Here is an 18,123-nt window from a genome sequence, read left to right as displayed (position 1 = left end):
TGTTTGCCAGAAGAAAGGAGGCAGAGGCCCGGAAGAGAAGGACAGATCTTCCTTCCCGATAAAGAGTGTCTGTCATACCTGGTCTCCTGCCTGGCATAAGGAACGTTGAGTCGTCCCCAGAATCATGACTCCTAAGGGCTAATGGGCCTCAGTTGGCCCAGAAGCAAAATAATACCGAAAGCCTCGATTCCCCCTGGGGATGCTGTGACGCAACTGGTGATAATAATGCCTATGAACTCCCGTGAGGAGCGTTGCTCAGAGAGCCATATAAAGACGAAGTGTATCATTAAGACCCTTGCAGAGCAGACCAACTGATGAGTTTCAAAGCCTTGCTCCAACTCATTGAGAGGATGTGAAGGAACAACACCTACGCAGCCTCTCTAACTATACACGCTAAGTCTAAAGAGCAAGCTCACTCTACATGCTGACAAATCAGTTAAAACAAAACAAACTCAATCATTTCTGATAATCGGGCACTGCACTTACTGGGCAGTGTCTATTTTCTGTGACAGAAAGGCAGTAGCCAGCAAGGTTTCTTCCCCAGGCTGACAGCCGTTTCTATAAAGCCTTGTGTTTTTTCAGAGCAGCCTGTAGTGACATAGCAACCCAGACATATGGTGTCATTATTCAGCCGACACAAATTTGACACTTAAGTGAATTTATTATATTTTGCTTTGCTCCTGGTGCCTGAAAGGCTTTGCCACTGTCTCTTCATAGAGCTTGTCACAGATGTTGATGTATTTTCCTCCTCCATGGCCAGGTTTTACTGTGGAAACTGATACAACTTCACGATAGAATTTCTAGATGAATTATTCACGCATTGCATGCTTTCTGCACACAGGGGCTTGGAAGAAATCCATACTATTCAATAAATGGTCTTTCTAGTCCTCTTTAACAGGGCATTCTCCTCTGGTTTAAACTGTTTCTATTACCGCCTTTGTAATCATAATGTTTTGGATAAAGTATTCCATAGTTGATAGTTTGGTTAAAGCATTCACAATATTTCACATTAACGTGCAACAAAATTGTCCAGGCACTGAGATGAAACAGATCCATTCTAGCAACAATAATGCATCGGGGCGAAATTCTCATCAGTTCAACTTTTATTCACACACACACACACACACACACACACACACACACAACTGAAACTCTTTAGTCAACTCTACTTCCAATGATTTATAGAGCAATTCTTGAAATATCTCAATATTTGTTATTTTAGACAGAATAGGCCTCTTCTAATGTTAATACCATCTGTAGAGATGAGTTTTTAATTGAAAAGAATTTTCAGCTTGATGGAAAAGAGTCAGATGAACTCATCACTGGCCTCTGAGAAAAGATTAATGAAACAAAAACATATCAAGCTTCTTTAATACCTGGAGAAGCCATAAGGATACCTCGAGTGACATTATGGGCCATGGTATATGGGAGTGAATAACCTTAACATGACACAGTAAGCCTGTGGAAGAATTAAGAGCTATAATTACAGTTTTTAAAGTATAGTGACCTGTTGACCTTTAAGATTTAAGACTTTGCCGCAGGGTCATTTCTTGACCTAGTTTTTGTTTTGTTTTATTTTGTTTCATTGGGTTTTTTTTGTTGTTCCCAACCGAAATAATTTTTCATTTCTATTCTGTAAAATTCCAAGTGGTTGAAAAGTTCAGGTCTTCCTTATCTTTGTTTTATTTTTAACTTAGTTAAATGCTTGGGAAGTATATATTTTTAAATAAGAAATCTCTCCGTTTAGGATTTGCTTTCTACTCAAAGAGCACTCACATCCTGATTTTTTCCTAGAACAGATGGCAAAAGAATTGCACAAAAGCACAAAGGCAGATGAAATTCTAGCTAATGATTATTATTATTTGAACAAATTCAGGCTAAGTGCAGTAGATTTCATTCACTAAGCTTTGAGGTCCATCCATGCATAACTTCCCCCATTTGTTGTCTATGGCAGCACACTTTCCCAGTCTCTCAAAACCTCCACACTAGGGTCATCTTTGGCCACAACTACGTACACCCCCATATCCACCCCCACCCCCAGTTCTAACAGTTCTTTCTTTCTTTGAAATATGTCCTCTGTTCAGATCTTAGTTTTTCTCTATCCTACTCAACCCCCCACTTCCTTATCCAGATATCCATGAAATCTGTCCCATCTTGTCTTCCAGCCTCCAGAAATTTCCCTCCTTCAAGTCTACCCTGTATATTATTACTAAAATGAACTTCCTCACCTATTATTTGAATATATCATCCCTGCCTAAGAACCCGTAATAGTTTCTATTACCTATGGAATGCTTTTTAAAAAATTTAATACATATACTAATGTGCTGGGCTTGTTTTAAGCACTTAAAAATATCCACTCATTTGGGGTGCCTGAGTAGCTCAGTCGGTTAAGTGGCAGACTCCTGATTTCAGCTCAGGTCATGATGTCAGGATTCATGAGATCAAGCCCACATCTGTCTCCGTGCTGACATTGTGCAAGGAGCCTGCTTCTGATTCTCTCTCTCCCTCTCTCTCTGCTCCTCCTCCACTTGCACTTGCTCTCTCTCAAAAATAAATAAATAGGGGCGCCTGGGTGGCTCAGTCGGTTAAGCGTCTGACCTCAGCTCAGGTCATGATCTCACAGTCTGTGAGTTCGAGCCCCGCGTCAGGCTCTGTGCTGACAGCGCAGAGCCTGGAGCCTGCTTCGGATTCTGTGTCTCCCTCTCTCTCTGCCCCTCCCCTGCTCATGCTCTGTCTCCTTCTGCCTCAAAAATAAATAAAAACATTTTTTAAAAATTAAAAAATAAAAATAAATAAACTTTAAAAGAATTTTTTTTTAATTTTTTTTTTAACGTTTATTTATTTTTGAGACAGAGAGAGACAGAGCATGAACAGGGGAGGGGCAGAGAGAGAGGGAGACACAGAATCCGAAACAGGCTCCAGGCTCTGAGCTGTCAGCACAGAGCCCGACACGGGGCTCGAACTCACAGACTGTGAGATCATGACCTGAGCTGAAGTCAGACACTCAACCGACAAAGCCACCCAGGCGCCCCAAAAGAAATTTTTAAAAAATCATCTCATTTAATCGTCATAACAACCCTTGAGGTAGGAACTATCACTCCCCTCCACCTTTTATAGATGAAGACACTAAGGTACCGAGAGGATAAATAATTTGCCTAAGGTCACACAGCCAGAGAGTGACAGAGTCATGATTGGAATCCAGTCTATATACTTAACCAATATACTAATGCTGCCTTACCCTAGGATAACTAGCACTCACAGAATGTTTTATAAACAGCTTTTATTTCTCATTTCACCCAACTGTTGAGTCAGATGCTGTTTATTCTTAAATCCACCTAATTTTAGCTCTTTCTAATAAAAGGACCTGCATTTAAGTGCACCACTCTCATTATGGGTACATATTTCCACCCCCTTACACCTTTGCCTGTGAGGATTTTCTTCCCTAGGCTCCTTTGCCATTTTTTCTCTCTTTGACATGCATATGTCAAATAATATAAATTATAACTATTTATCGTTGTGATAAACTTCTTGCAAGAGGTGGCTCAGTTCTCAACAGAGGCTTCCTGCCCCCACATGAATCTCTTTTCTTCCTTACCCTCTTTCAGTGTGTGCATGCACGCCCAGCTTGGTTATACTTTCTTTCAAGAGATTCCTCAGACTCCGATTCTTCTCTAAAGCCACTCTCCATTCTCACCAGCAGAATGTGTAGCTGCCTCAACAGTGTTCTCATGACAATTCAGATGGTTGGCTCATCCACTATCACCCCTCCTGTCGACCTGCCCTACACAAAAGCATCCGATTACGAGCTCTGCAGAGGCATATGCTACGAGACTTCTGCCTATATCAGACCATAGTAGGGAGTCAATGTTTGTTGTTTAGTACGTTAACATTCAGTACCATTTCGCTTTCTGTTTGTAGTATGAGTATGCATACACACATCTCAGTTTTATTTTCCAACAATATTGTGAATCCAGTGAAGACAGATCCTGCGTCTACTTTCCTTGCATTTCTCATCAAATCAAGTACAAGGCATTACCATCAATCCCCACTAAATGCTTGCTATATGAATGGGTAAGTTATTAAAATTACCCCAGGAAATGAAGATCTTTGGCTTGAATTGCCACGTGTTAAAAATGGCACTACTCAAAAATATATAGTCAACCACACATTAAAAAGTACTAAGAATAACTCAATATTTCTTGTACGGAACAGTTGCATTTTCTTCTGAGAATCCATATGTTAAAGTCTCTCTCTGTATTTCCCACAAGAGCACTTAAATCCAGAACTCACAGTGTACCTGGCTTCAAACCAAGTACATTAGTTATTTTGGAATTGCAGAATTAATAGTCATTCTCCCACTTCCAGATCTACCTCAAATAAAATTGTATTTCATTTGGATTAAGAGTTATAACCCATAAACTCGGCTACAGCAAGCTGCACCAACACAATTCTTTAGCACCTATCCTATTGCTATGCCTCAAAATAATACTAGAAATTATAATTATTAGCTCTGATAAATAAAGAATAAAAATCCCTGCTTTTGATGCATAGAATGTGGATATGGAAGTACCTATTTAACTTATACCAAAATTGTATGGTTCTATTGTGGTTTATAGGCCAAAGGTCAGAACTATGTACAAATTCAGGAAACCATTTTGGCAATTCAAAGGTAACACCCAGATACTTGAGAACGCAGTCATGATAATATAGTTACCAAATGTCTCATAACTGTTAAAAACAGAATCAAACAATAGACCCATTTGAGGTTAGGTTTATAAATCAGTAAATATGCTGTATAGGAAATATCGTCTATCTTAGTGCTTTTGTTTTAAAATGTACTATTAGTTATATATTATTAATGGCTAGACTCCTATCATCTTAGAAATGAAAAGGGAATGGAGGAAATCAACATTTCAAGAACTCGGGAAGCTCAACCTTAAGCAGTGTATCGTAACAATGAATGGAATCACAGATGCTGAGGATGCTGGACACAAGGGAGAAAGAAAAGAAATGCATTTCAAGCAGTCTTATCACTCAAATTAGGTATAAAAAAAGTCAAACTGTAGCAGTACTTTTACGTAACAGCTGTAGATGAGATTCAAATAAATAATGCCACACTTATACATCATAGAACGGCTGACTTCTCATTTTTTTCTGTCACTTCCATGCAGACAGAAGTGAGAGCCTCCCAATGCCATCTAGAATGGAAGAAGCCAATGGAGATGGGAATACATAATATCCCAGCAATCTGGTCAATACTGAAAGGCTTCCTGGAAAAGGACATTCGGTCCAAGTCTTGCAGAACAAGAGGATAACTTCATTTCCTGCACATGAGCGCTTTGGAGGTCAAATAAAATGGATGTAGAGGAGGTGGTTTTAGAGCATATGCCTTATCAGGAATTAAGACTGAGATTCGTTGTTAAGTATGTATTTCAGTACAAACACAATTTCACGGTTGTCCATTCCACTTGCCCTGTACTAAGGCACTGTAAAGAGTACAAAGAATAAGTGGCAATGTTTACCTTCAGGCACTCTATAATTTAATTAGACAATGAAAATCACATGCATGGCAGCTAAATAACAGGACAGAACAGTATTTGGTTATGTGCTAGGATCTCTAGCTTTTCCAAAGCCAAGTATGAATCACTTTCTATTCTTACCCAATCTTCTTTCCCATAATTTTTCCTGTTAATGATGTGTTTGTACAAGAGACAATACCCATGTATAATTCTTCTAAAGTTTTTTCCATTTGTTTGTATATAAATAAATATAACAACAGCAAGAACAAAGCAATTATCCTAATAGATTGGACATAGCAAGAAACCAAACTTGGGTTCACATTTCTCCATGTTTGTGGTAAATCCCATGTAGTCTTGCTTCACAGAGAAACAGACCTCAATTAGGGGCCATGTTCTTTCTCAGGACCGAAAAGTCATCTTCATAGCATTTATACAAAGTTAGATATGAGAATGAGTCAAGAGAATCAACCACAACTTGAAGATTTGCCAAATCAGAGAACTAGATTGATGATTCAGTCATGTGGCTGTTCCTCCACTGAATCATAGTTGCAATTTGACTCCTATGAACCTCAATTTTGCCATCTATCAGATGGGTAAAATGATACCTAATGAATCATTCCAGAGGTTACAGATTAGAGAGAAGGGACAATACGCATCCATGCTGAGAGTGGGTTAGGTCCCTGATTTGAAAATAATCGTAGTCGAAATGGGGTGGCCACTTGGGGCGCCTGGGTGGCTCAGTCTGTTGAGCATCCGACTTGGGCTCAGGTCACGGTCTCGCGGTTCATGAGGTCGAGCCCCGTGAGTTCGAGCCCCGCGTCGGGCTCTGTGCTGACTGCTCAGAGCCTGGAGCCTGTTTCAGATTCTGTGTCTCCCTCTCTCTCTGCCCCTCCCCTGCTCACACTGTCTCTCTTTCTCAAAATAAATAAACATTAAAAAAGTAATTTAAAAAAAAGAAATGGGGTGGCCACACGGAGCAGACATATATGCACGGAAGGGGCACAGCTGCCTGCAGTGCTATCCATATGAAAGCCTTGAGAATCCCAGCCCTCCCTGCTCCACCATCCTTTCCGACTAGGGCTCCAGGAAGAAACTGTGCTAATCGTCTACACACTTGCATTTCAGGAGATGCTGATAGTCCCTCACACTTAATGGCCATTCAATAAGTAGTGGTAACTATATTCTTTATTACGAGATAATAAGTTCTCGGTTTTTATTTCAGAAATATCAAATGATTATAAAACAAAACATCCACTTTTCCAGAAGCTACGTGAGCTGGAGGGGTACGTGTAGGCGAACAAGTCACAAAACAGTTTCTTCTCTGGTGTCATTCTCTCTTCTGCGGTCCAGTTTTCCAGCTAACAGTCTGGAGTCCCTGCTGGATAGCTTCAGGGAACTCGCACGCCACCCCTCCTAACTCCCACATGGCTCGTTTCCTACTGCTGCTTCTCCTACTACCGGAATTAAGTGATAGCCTCAGACTGCGTCTGAGGCAACTAACTCTCCCAAACGGCCACACTCTCAAGCTCTCCATGCCCCAAGGCGTGTACTACATCAAAGCCACATCCTGCGATCTCAAGAGCTCATGATGTCGCCCCCCACCACACACACCAGTGTCTCCCTACTGAAGTGCAAAGAATTCCTTTTCTGAGGGCCCTTGACTGTGAGCCAGCATGCGATCGATCCCCACCCCAGAGCTGGGCCCTGCACACAACCTGCTCAGCTGTGTGCAGAGACCTCGCTTCCTCCTACGCTCTGCTACCGATTCACAAAATGGTGCCACGTTACACTACTGCCTCAGCCATTTTGGTGAAAAAGTGAAAAATCTCTCTTACTGGCTTCTCTTCGCATCTTATACATGGGATCTGGCCCAATCCCCAAGAAAAATAAGGACACGTGGGAGACAAAGATGAGCAACAGTCACGCAAAACGCCTCCCTCGTCCATACGGGTCTTTGTTCCCCAACCTCTTCTCTGCTTTAGGATGACTGTTCCTAAGGATGACTCACTCCTTCTCAGGAGGCTCCTTGGACTTTTTTCAAACAGTCCCCAGACAAGCACATGACAAGCCTATTAGATATGCTGGGCTCTCAGAGAGTATATAGCTGGGGTTTAAGCGGAGGCCCTTGCTGTAGCCATAAGCTAAAGATTTATAACTCACAGTTTTGATGAATTACTTTCATGTAAAACACAGTGTTTGGAAATGGGAAAGAATTCTATTTTCCTAAAACTCTACTTATTCCTTCTCCTCACGTCTAGAAAGTATACACACACCAAGTCATACACCTAAATTTAGCCGCCTTCTCTTCTCATCGCCCTCACCAAAATTAAAATGTATGATATTAAGACCTTTGTCTCAGAAATTCCATTATTCTATAAATGTGCTAAGTTAAATATTCTTGCCTACAGAACTTTTGCTTACATTTCCCCATGAACAAAGCTTTCTGTTAGTCAGTGGATAAAATATACTGGTTGCGTTTGTGTGAATAATATAACCCATCAAGAAAAGTTAATTAATACATGCTAATTTATGTTAATTATTAACTTCAAGGAAAATTCTTGACAACACACTAAATTATTCTTCAGATTGCTATGTAACTTTCATACTTCAGAAGGCTGTTGGCAAGACATAAGGAACGAAGTCAGAATCTTGCAACGGCGAGAGAGGGTACTCCGACTTGTTTTAAGTCTAATGAGAAAAATCACATCGAAGTTAAATTTAAAGCATAATATTACAATCGAATTTTCCTGCGTACACAAATTTTAAAAAGAAGCAGTCCTACAGGGATTGAAGACTAGTCTTTAACAATCTTCTTTGGTTTCTAGGAGTGGCTTCATTAATCACTACTTCACTCAGATAATTTATTTTTCATGCTGCTCCAGCAAATGCTCCCGTTGTCTTTAATCTTTCCCAGCATCTTCCATGTTTGCTCCAGCTAGTACTTATCTCTGAGGCTGTTTTCTTACCCCTCCTGTCAGACACAAAGGAGCACACCAACTGAGTGATCTCAACAGCTGAAAGAAATACCTGGCAAGAGAGCACGGGTGAGGCAAGAGTGGAAACACCGTCGAGAACAATGGAGAAATACTCTTTGGAAGAGATTTAACATACGCTCTGAGAGCTCCACTACACTGGGAACAGATAAAAATCTATGTATATGGCATGTGTGTGTGAGAAAGATTTCAAATAAATGACCCCTAGAGGCGTAATGCACATTCTGCTATGGCTCCGACAATATTTCCCAATTTGACGCACTCTCTGTGAGTTTTGCCATGAATTTTGACTCTTCTCAACTCACATTTTCAAGTTTTTCTTCTCACCCATAGCTAATAGGACTGGAGTCAGACAGTTCGATTTTTGCTTAGTCAAAATCATTTGAGTCATTTCTAAAGTGATTAGCATCTTCCAGGTCTACTAGAGTCTATTTTATTGTCAAAAAAATAATTTAAGTAAAAACCAACACTACTTATTAATTTGGTTTTTTACATATCAGTATATATCAAAGAGAAACAAAATGTCAATGATACTTTTGGCATCTCATAATTAGATGCTTTACTGTGAGACAGTGATCCTGAGAAACGAGGAAAAATGATTATCCAAGAGGGGAAGAAGCTACGAAAGGACCTTACATAATGGCTACATTGAATTGCCAAAAGAAGCAGAGGGACTTAAGTTTTCTAGAGTCACATACAAGTGACCTAAAGTCAACAGCAATTCTTTGTTGCCACTCGAGGTGTTCATGTTTCAGAGATGAAATAACATACCGCTCCTGGATATCTGGTCTCCGGAATATCAAAAATGCCCAGGGTTTCTGGGTCCCTATTTCAGGCACCTCTCCTCTCAAGGCACAAGGAGTTTTGCAAGTCTGACCAAGCCCTGAGGTCTTTTAGACCTCTGTAAAGACCTTGTAAACAAGCGTGAAGTTTTATAATATTCTTTCAAATGTCTAATTACAAAGAAGAACAAATACTGCCTCCTACTTTTAACCCAGAAGTGGAAAGTTTCAAGCACAGCTACTCCAGACCGCCTTCCCAAGCATGGGGTGCCTCATATTAAGTCTTGGATTCTTCTATTTCCTCTGACCAAAACAGAAACAAAAGAAACCCTTTGTCTTCTTGCTATGCATTATTTCCTATAACCAGTGTCTGGTGTTCCGTTCAACCACATAATGTCAGGGCACCAGAAGAACAATGAATTTTCCATGAATGATCCCAATTTGACTGCTTTTCTCCCGGGTTCTGAGTTCAATGATCCACATCACTTCGTCATCCAGATCTCAAGAGTGCTAATGCACAGAACCTCCTCAATATGTTTTCTACTCTAAATGGCTAACTCTGAAATACCTGGAAAAGTTGGGAGGCAGAGACACTTTATCAAAGTTGTTCAACATCAGCTCCTTTCAAAAAGACATTTATTTAATCAGTGTGGTGCTCAAGGAAGAAAGCAATGGCATAAATTCCAGGGCTTTGCACCAGGAGGCCCATTTGTCATATCTCACATCACAAATGACCTTGGGTTTAGACTTTGACTCGATTCCCCAAATGAAGATTTCCACAGAGTCATTGCACTGTATGTGTAAAAGGTGAATTTGTTAAATGTACACACTTAAAATACACTGGAAGCTTCCTGTAATCCTATTTGGAAGTCTATTTTAATATACTGGGAAGAAAGCACTTAGCGTGTATTAAATCACTTCATCTTCACAGCCATCCTGAGGTAAGGACTACTATTATCCCCATCTTCAGATGAGTAAACTAAAGCACAGAGAGATTAAGTAACTCATCCAAAGTCACACAGCTAATAAAGGATGGACCTCAATTTTTAACCTAAACTATCTAGATCAGAAGTCCATGCTCTAAACCACTATACTCCCCACTAAGGAAGTGGCTGTGAGAGGTCCTGACAACCACCTGTCCTCCGATGCTTCACCCTGGCCCCATGGCAAGGTATTCTCATGGCTCAGGCATTTCCCCTTGCTGGATGTGGTCGTGAGCCACGCGATGTTAATGACCCTACTCGAAAGACTGTTTGATTATTGCTGGGCCCTATTTCTAGATTTTGGCATAAGCTGTCTCAAAGCATCGTCTGGACAAGAAAGATGGTCAACATACATAGCAGCCACCCCTTGATTCTGTGGCTCCGTTCTTTCTCCCCAAGTTCCCCACAGCCCATCTGACCCAAATGCTAGGACATCAGATGGAGGCAGTTTTTCTCATTGGCTTATTTTCTCCTCAGACCCAAAGAAGTTAGAGTCTAATTAGCATCAGTTCTATTATTTTGCCTTATTTAGGGAGATACATTAGAGTAAATACGTGGGAATTTAAAAATATGCTTGATAGATATTATCGACCCAGTACTAAATTATCTCCGATTTATGATACATTTTAAGCCAAAACACACTTTCTAAACCCCAACATTTTCTGTCTTTTGCTTCTTTCCCAAAGTGTGAAATTTGTAACTTGTTCTTTAGAAAATCACCAAACGCAGGCTGACACTTGGGCTCCTTTTTCCTCATTTCCTCACGGCAAAATAATTGCAAACAGAACTTGAAGAAATCTTGTACGCATTGGGAACTTGGTCTTTCTTTTTGGTATCAGCTCATTCAGAGGTTATTCCCTCTGAGAAAAGCTAGTGTTTCTCTTGATACGAGCAATTCCAAATCGTTCCCTTTATCCGGACTATGACATTGTCATTGAATACAGTTTGGGACCACCATGTCAGCAAGTCGTTTTAAACCGTTTTTAACATATCCTGTGACTGATGAGGAGTCAAACTTCATATATCAAGCAGTATTAAAAATACAGCTATTTCCACTTGACATGTATCAAGAGATTTTTCTATGTTCATACCCTTTGACCAAATAATTCCACTGTGGGGACTCTATCCTAGGGAAATAACCTGAAATAACAGAAAAAAAAAAACTTTCTGCACAAAGACAATAACCCAACTACCTAAACATCCTCCAAATATGGGAATGGCTAATAAACTATCCACTTAAAGGAACATTTTATAGCCCTTGAAATATAGTTATGAAAATTTTATGACATGGAATATTTTTTCTCATGTTAAATGAAAAAGTAAGACAAAAATTATAGGTACAAGTGAATCACCCTTATGTAAAAATCAGGAACCCTGCTGAGCAAAAAAATAATGAAACAAAACACCAACTCCCAGAGAAAGGGATTTGGAGCCCAGTCTTAAAGACTAGAAAGACTCCATCAAAAAGGAAAGAAATAAATGCAATAGTCCCAGGCCAAAGGGCTCTGGAAGAGCCTTTGGTCTTTCCCATTCTCGTATATAAGGTTGGACTCAATAAATACTTGTTAAGTCAATAAAGAGTGAGAGCATAGACGTTCACTATTACCTAGTATATTGCAGCTTATGAAGTTGCCAATATCTAACCATTGTGACCAATAAAAATAGCAATTTCTTATGGCTCAGCCAAATACAGTCAATGAACCGCTACCACCATGTGTCACTCAAGATCGGGATGAAATAATCTGCACCTCCTAATAGTGCCTCCTTCCTTCTCTCTCTCTTACCCTCACTTTCACTTTCCCTCCCTTCCATCCCTTAGTGGTCAAATAATCAGCGTGAAGAAAATCCAAGTGGGTAATTGACATGATATTCCAAAAAAGTAAAAATACCTGTAGCTGACTTTTTCCCATGCTGCTGTCATCACGTAAATATATCTTAAGGCTTCAACAGGAGAAGTTTGTGATTTTTAAACTTTCTTTGTATATCATGTCATGAAATCCAGCAACAATAGTCACTAGATAATCAGTTGTTTCCAACACCTGGCCACCTAAAGAGAAACCTACCAGATGATTTAAACGTTATAGTGATTTTTCTATTAAAATAACCAGTGATCCCTTTTCAATATCCTGAGATCAATTATTGGGGTCTTCCAATTTATTTCCTTTCATATGCATAGTCTGTAAAATATTGAACGGAAGTTCCCTATTTTCCAAAGAAAACATTTTTATTTCTATCCCTTTTCTTCATCACAATTCCTTCCCCACTCCCAGGCAATTAATAAACAATAAACACCATAGGTAACCTAGCCAGGGATCAACGTCAGGAGGCTTGGCATGGATTCAAAACAGTCAAGCAATATTTCTAATATTACAGGCAGCTCTTTGGCAAAAATCTAGGGACAAACATTTTCTGGCAAATAATCTACTTTTTCTTATTTCCTCTTCCTTTTTTAGTCCCTTTACTACAAAGAATAAATATATAACTGTATTTAAGCACTTTTGTAAAATTCTCACTTCCACCTTGGCCCTTTTCACAGGTACCGTTATTAAAATTAATATCCAGAATGGGGCGCCTGGGTGGCTCAGTCGGTTGAGCGTCCGACTTCAGCTCAGGTCACGATCTCACAGACCGTGAGTTCGAGCCCCGCGTCGGGCTCTGGGCTGATGGCTCAGAGCCTGGAGCCTGCTTCCAGTTCTGTGTCTCCCTCTCTCTCTGCCCCTCCCCCGTTCATGCTCTGTCTCTGTCTCAAAAATAAACGTTAAAAAAAAAAATTTTTTAAAAAAAAAAAAATTAATATCCAGAAAAGGCTCCTTGTCTCATTCACTATTTAATTATTTTATTTGTGTGTGTGTGTGTTTGTGTGTGTATGTGTGTAGAGATCATCTTTATTTTTTTTATTTATTTAAATTTTAGTTAACATACAGTGCATTACTGGTTTTGGGAGAAGAATTCAGTGATTCATCACCCACATGTAACACCCAGTGCTCATCACAAGTGCCCTCTTTAGTATTCATCACCCATGTACCCTATCTCCCACCCACCTCCCTCCATCAACCCTCAGTATGCTCTCTATAGTTAAGAGTCTCTTGTGGTTTGTTTTCTTCTCTTCTTTTTTTTTTTAAAGTTTATTTATGTATTTTGAGAGACACAGAATGTGAGCAGGGCAGGGGCAGAAAGAGAGAGAGAGACTCCCAAGCAGGCACTGCGCTGTCAGCATAGAGCCTGAAGTGGGGCTCGATCTTCTGAACCATGAGCTTATGATCTGAGCCTAAATCAAGAGTTGGAAGCTAAACCAACTGAGCCACCTAGGCTCCCTTTCTTCTCTTCACCCCACTATTCCCATATTTTCATCTGTTTTGTTTCTTAAATTCTGCATATGAGCAAAATCATATGGTATTTGTCGTTCTCTGACTTATTTCGTTTAGCATAATACATTCTAGCTCCATCCACATTGTTTCAAATGGCAAGATTTCCTTCTTTTTGATAGCTGAGTAAGATTATTTGTCTAGCTCTGTGAAGAATGCTGGTGGTATTTTGATAGGGACTGCATTAAATGTGTAGATGGCTTGGGGTAGTATAGACACGTTAACAATGTTTGTTCTTCTAATCCATGAGCACGGAATGTTTCTCCATTTCTTTGTGTCTTCTTTAATTTCTTTCATAAGTCTTCTATAGTTTTCAGAGGGTAAATGTTTTACCTCTTTAGTTAAGTTTACCTCTAGATATCTTATTGCTTTTGGTACAATTGTAAATGGGATTGATTCTTGATTTCTTTTTCTGCTGCTTCATCATTGTTGCTTCATATGCAACTGATTTCTTACATTGATTTTACATCCTGCAACTTTGCTGAATTCATGTATTAGTTCTAGCAATTTTTGGTGGAGTCTTGTGGGTCTTCCACATAGAGTATTATGTCATCTGCAAATAATGAAAGTTTGACATTTTCCGTGCCGATTTGCATGCCTTTATTTCTTTTTGTTGTCTGATTGCTGAGGCTAAGCCTTCCAGTATTGTGTTAAATAGTGGTGGTGAGAGAGGGTATCCTTGTCTCCTTCCTGACCACAGAGGAAGAGCTCTCAGTTTTTCCCCTTTGAGGATGATATTAGCTGGAGGTCTTTTGTATATGGCCTTTATGATGTTGAGGTATGTTCCATCCATCCTTGCTTTGTTGAGGGTTTTTATCAAGAATGATACCAAATTTGTCAAATGTTTTTTCTGCATCTATTGACAGGATCATATGGTTCTTTCCTTTTTTTTTAATTAATGTGGTATGCCACGTTGATTGATTTGCAAATACTGAACAAGCCCTGCAGCCCAGGAATAAATTCCACTTGATCATAGTGAATAATTCTTTTAATATTCTGTTGAGTTTGACTTGGTAGTATCTTTTTGAGAATTCTTGTGTCCCGGTTCATCAGGGATATTGGCCTGTAATTCTTCTTTTTTTCGTGGGGTCTTTGTCTGGTTTGGGAATCAAGGTAATGCTGGCTTTATAGAATGAGTTTGGAAGTTTCCTTCCATTTCTTTCTTTTTTCTTTTCTTTTTTCTTTTCTTTTTTTTTTTTTTTTTTTTTTGGACAGTTTGAGAAGAATATGTATTAACTCTTCTCTAAATGTCTGGTGGAATTCCCCTGGGGAGCCATCTGGCCCAGGACTCTTGTTTGTTGGGAGATTTTTGATAATTGATTAAATTTCTTTGCTGGTGATGGGTCTGTTCAATTTTCTATTTCTTCCTATTTCAATTTTGGTAGTTTGTGAGTTTCTACAAATTTCTCCATTTCTTCCTGATTATCTAGTTTCTTGGCATATAATTTTTCATAGTACTCTCTAATAATTCTATTTCTGTGGTATTGGTTGTGATCTCTGCTCTTTCATTTGTGACTTTATCTATTTGGATCCTTTATCTTTTCTTTTTGATAAGTCTGAGGGTTTATCCATTTTGTTTATTCTTTAAAGAACCAGCTCTTGGTTTCATTGATCTGTTCTAGTGGGGTTTTTTTGTTTGTTTCTGTATCATTGATTTCTGCTCTAATCTTTATTATTTCCCTTCTACTGTTGGCTTTAGGCTTTATTTATTGTTCCTTTTCTAGGTCCTTTAGGTGTAAGGTTAGATTATGTATTTGGGACCTTTCTTGTTTCTTGGGATAGGACTGCATTGCAATATACTTTCCTCTTAGGAATGCCTTTGCTGAATTCCAAAGAGTTTGGACTGTCATGGTTTCATTTTCATTTGCTTCCATGTATTCTTTTATTTCTTTTTTAATTTCCTGATTGACCCATTCATTCTTTAGCATGTTCTTTAACCACCATGTATTTGAGGGCTTTTCAAATTTTTTCTTGTGGTTGACTTTAAGTTTCATAGCATTGTGATCCAAAAATACGCATGGTATAATCTCGATCTTTTTGTACTTTTTGAGGGCCGATTTGTGACCCAGTATGTGATCTATTCTGGAGAATGTTCCATATGCACTCAAGAAGATTGAGAATTCTGCTGATTTAGGATGAAATGTTCTGAATATATCTGTTAAGTCCAACCCGTCTAGTGCATCATTCAAAGCCATTGTTTCCTTGTTGATTTTCTGCTTAATCTGTCCATTGTTGTAAGTGGGGTACTAAAGTCCTGCACTATTATTGTGTTATTTTCAATGAGTTTCTTTATATTTGTTATTGATTTATATATCTGGGTGCTTTAAGTTGGAGGCATAAATATTTACAATTGTTAGATACTCCTGATGGATACACCCCTTAATTACGATATAATGCCCTTCTTCATTTCTTATTACAGTCTTTGTTTTAAAATCTAGTTTTTCGGACGTAAGTATGGCTACTCCGGTTTTCCTTTGAAGTCCATTAGCATGATAGATGGTTCTCGACCCCCTCACTTTCAATTTGCAGGTGTCTTTAGGTCTAAAATGAGTCTCTTGTAGGCAGCATATAGATGCATGTTTTCTTCTCTGTTTTTAATCCATTCTGATTCCCTATGTCTTTTAATTGGAGCATTTAGTCCATTTACATTCAGAGTGACTACTGAAAGATATGAATTTAGTGCCATTGTGCTACCTGTAGAGTTGGTGTTTCTGGTGATTTGATGACCTGATGATTTGGTCTTTTTTTTTTTTTTCTCCACTCGAAGAAGGTTTTCTCTTGCAGGACTGGTTTAGTGCTCATGAACTCCTTTAGCTTTTGTTTGTCTGGGAAACTCTTTATCTCTCCTCCTATTCTGAATGACAGCCTCGCTGGATAAAGAATTCTTGGCTGTATGTTTTTCCCCTGAAGCACATTGAGTATTTCCCATCACTCCCTTCTGGCCTAAGTTTCAGTGGACAGGTCTGCTACTACCCTTATGTGTCTACCCTTGGAGGTTAATGACCTTTTGTCCCTAGCTGCTTTCAGAATTCTCTTTTGACTTTGTATTCTGCAAGTTTCACTGATATGTCTTGGTGTTGACATGTTTTGTTGATTTTGAGGGGAGTTCTCTGTGCCTCTTAGGCTGGAACGCCTGTTTCCTTTCCCAGATTAGGGAAGTTCTCAGCTTTAATTTGTTCAAATAAACCTTCTGCCCCTTTTCCCCACTCTTCTCCTAATATGGACATTGTTTTGCTTGATGGAATCACTGAATTCCCTAAGTCTCCCTTTGTAAGCTAATAGTTTTCTTTCCCTCTTCTTTTCAGCTTCATGATTTTCCATATTTTACCTTCTATATCACCTATTCTTTCCTCTCTTCTTTGGTCCTCATTGTGACTATATCCAGTCAGTTTTGCATCTCAGTTACAGAATTTTTTAATTTTTTATTTCAGCCTGATTAAGTCAAAGTCTTTGATCTCTGCAGCAGGGGTTTGTCTGGTGTCGTCTATGTTTCTTTCAAGCCCAGCTAAGAGTCTTATGCCTGTTGTTCTAAATTCTTGTTCAGATACATTGCTTATATCGATTTTGAGCAAGTCCGTGGCCGTGATTTCTTCTTGACCTTTCTTTTGGGGAGAATTCCTGCATCTTGTCATTTTGGCTAAATTTCTGTCTTTTGCATGATTTCAAAGCTTGTTATGTTTCCTGCACCCAAGAGTATTACTATATTAAATAGGAGTCATACACTGTCTAGGGCCTGGCACTCCAGGAAGTGTTTCTGGTGTATGCTGTGGGCACTCTGCTGTTGCCTTTTGGCTGCCTTTTCCCACTGGTCAGTCCTCTGCAGAGCTCCTCCTGGTTTGCAGTGGGGAGTTTTGGGACCTTTAACTCAGTGTGCTTTCAGCTGTTTGTTAAAATAAGTCTGGAAAAAAAGAAAAAAGAAAAGAAAAGCCTGATTCAAAAGGAGAGAGAGAGAGAGAGAGAGAGAGAGAGAGAAGGAAAAGTAATGAAAAATAATAAAAATAAAAAGACAATCAAAAAACTATAAGCCTGATTCCAAAGGGGAAAAAGGGGAAAAAAGAAAGAAAAAGTAACAAAAAAGACTGATCCAAAAAACAAAAAAGAGAAATGAAAAATGAAAACAAAACAAAAACAAAAACAACAACAACAAAAAAAACCTATCAAACAAAAAAACTATGACCTGATTCCAAAAGAAGAAAAGAAGAAAGAAAAAAAAAAGTAAGCTTGGTTCTATTTCCACCAGAACTCCAGGTGACGCTTTGAAGTACTTTATTTTCAGTGTACTCGGTGCATGTGGGATGCTGCCCCTGTGCTGGTCTTCCGGAGGAGGGCTCTGCTGTGTTGACTCAGTCTTGCTCCAGTAAATAAGCAGTAGCCAGGCACGGAGGGGCGGGGTTTGGTGCCAGCCGTCTGTCTCCACTGGGGGCTGCTATGTTGCTCTCTGAAGTCCCACCGCGTTGGTGTTGGGGCGGGGGTAGGGGGAG

Source organism: Panthera pardus, unplaced genomic scaffold, assembly GCF_024362965.1.
Source record: "Panthera pardus isolate Hobbes unplaced genomic scaffold, ASM2436296v1 HiC_scaffold_7, whole genome shotgun sequence".
Taxonomy (NCBI): Eukaryota; Metazoa; Chordata; class Mammalia; order Carnivora; family Felidae; genus Panthera; species Panthera pardus.
This window is presented reverse-complemented; position numbering follows the sequence as displayed.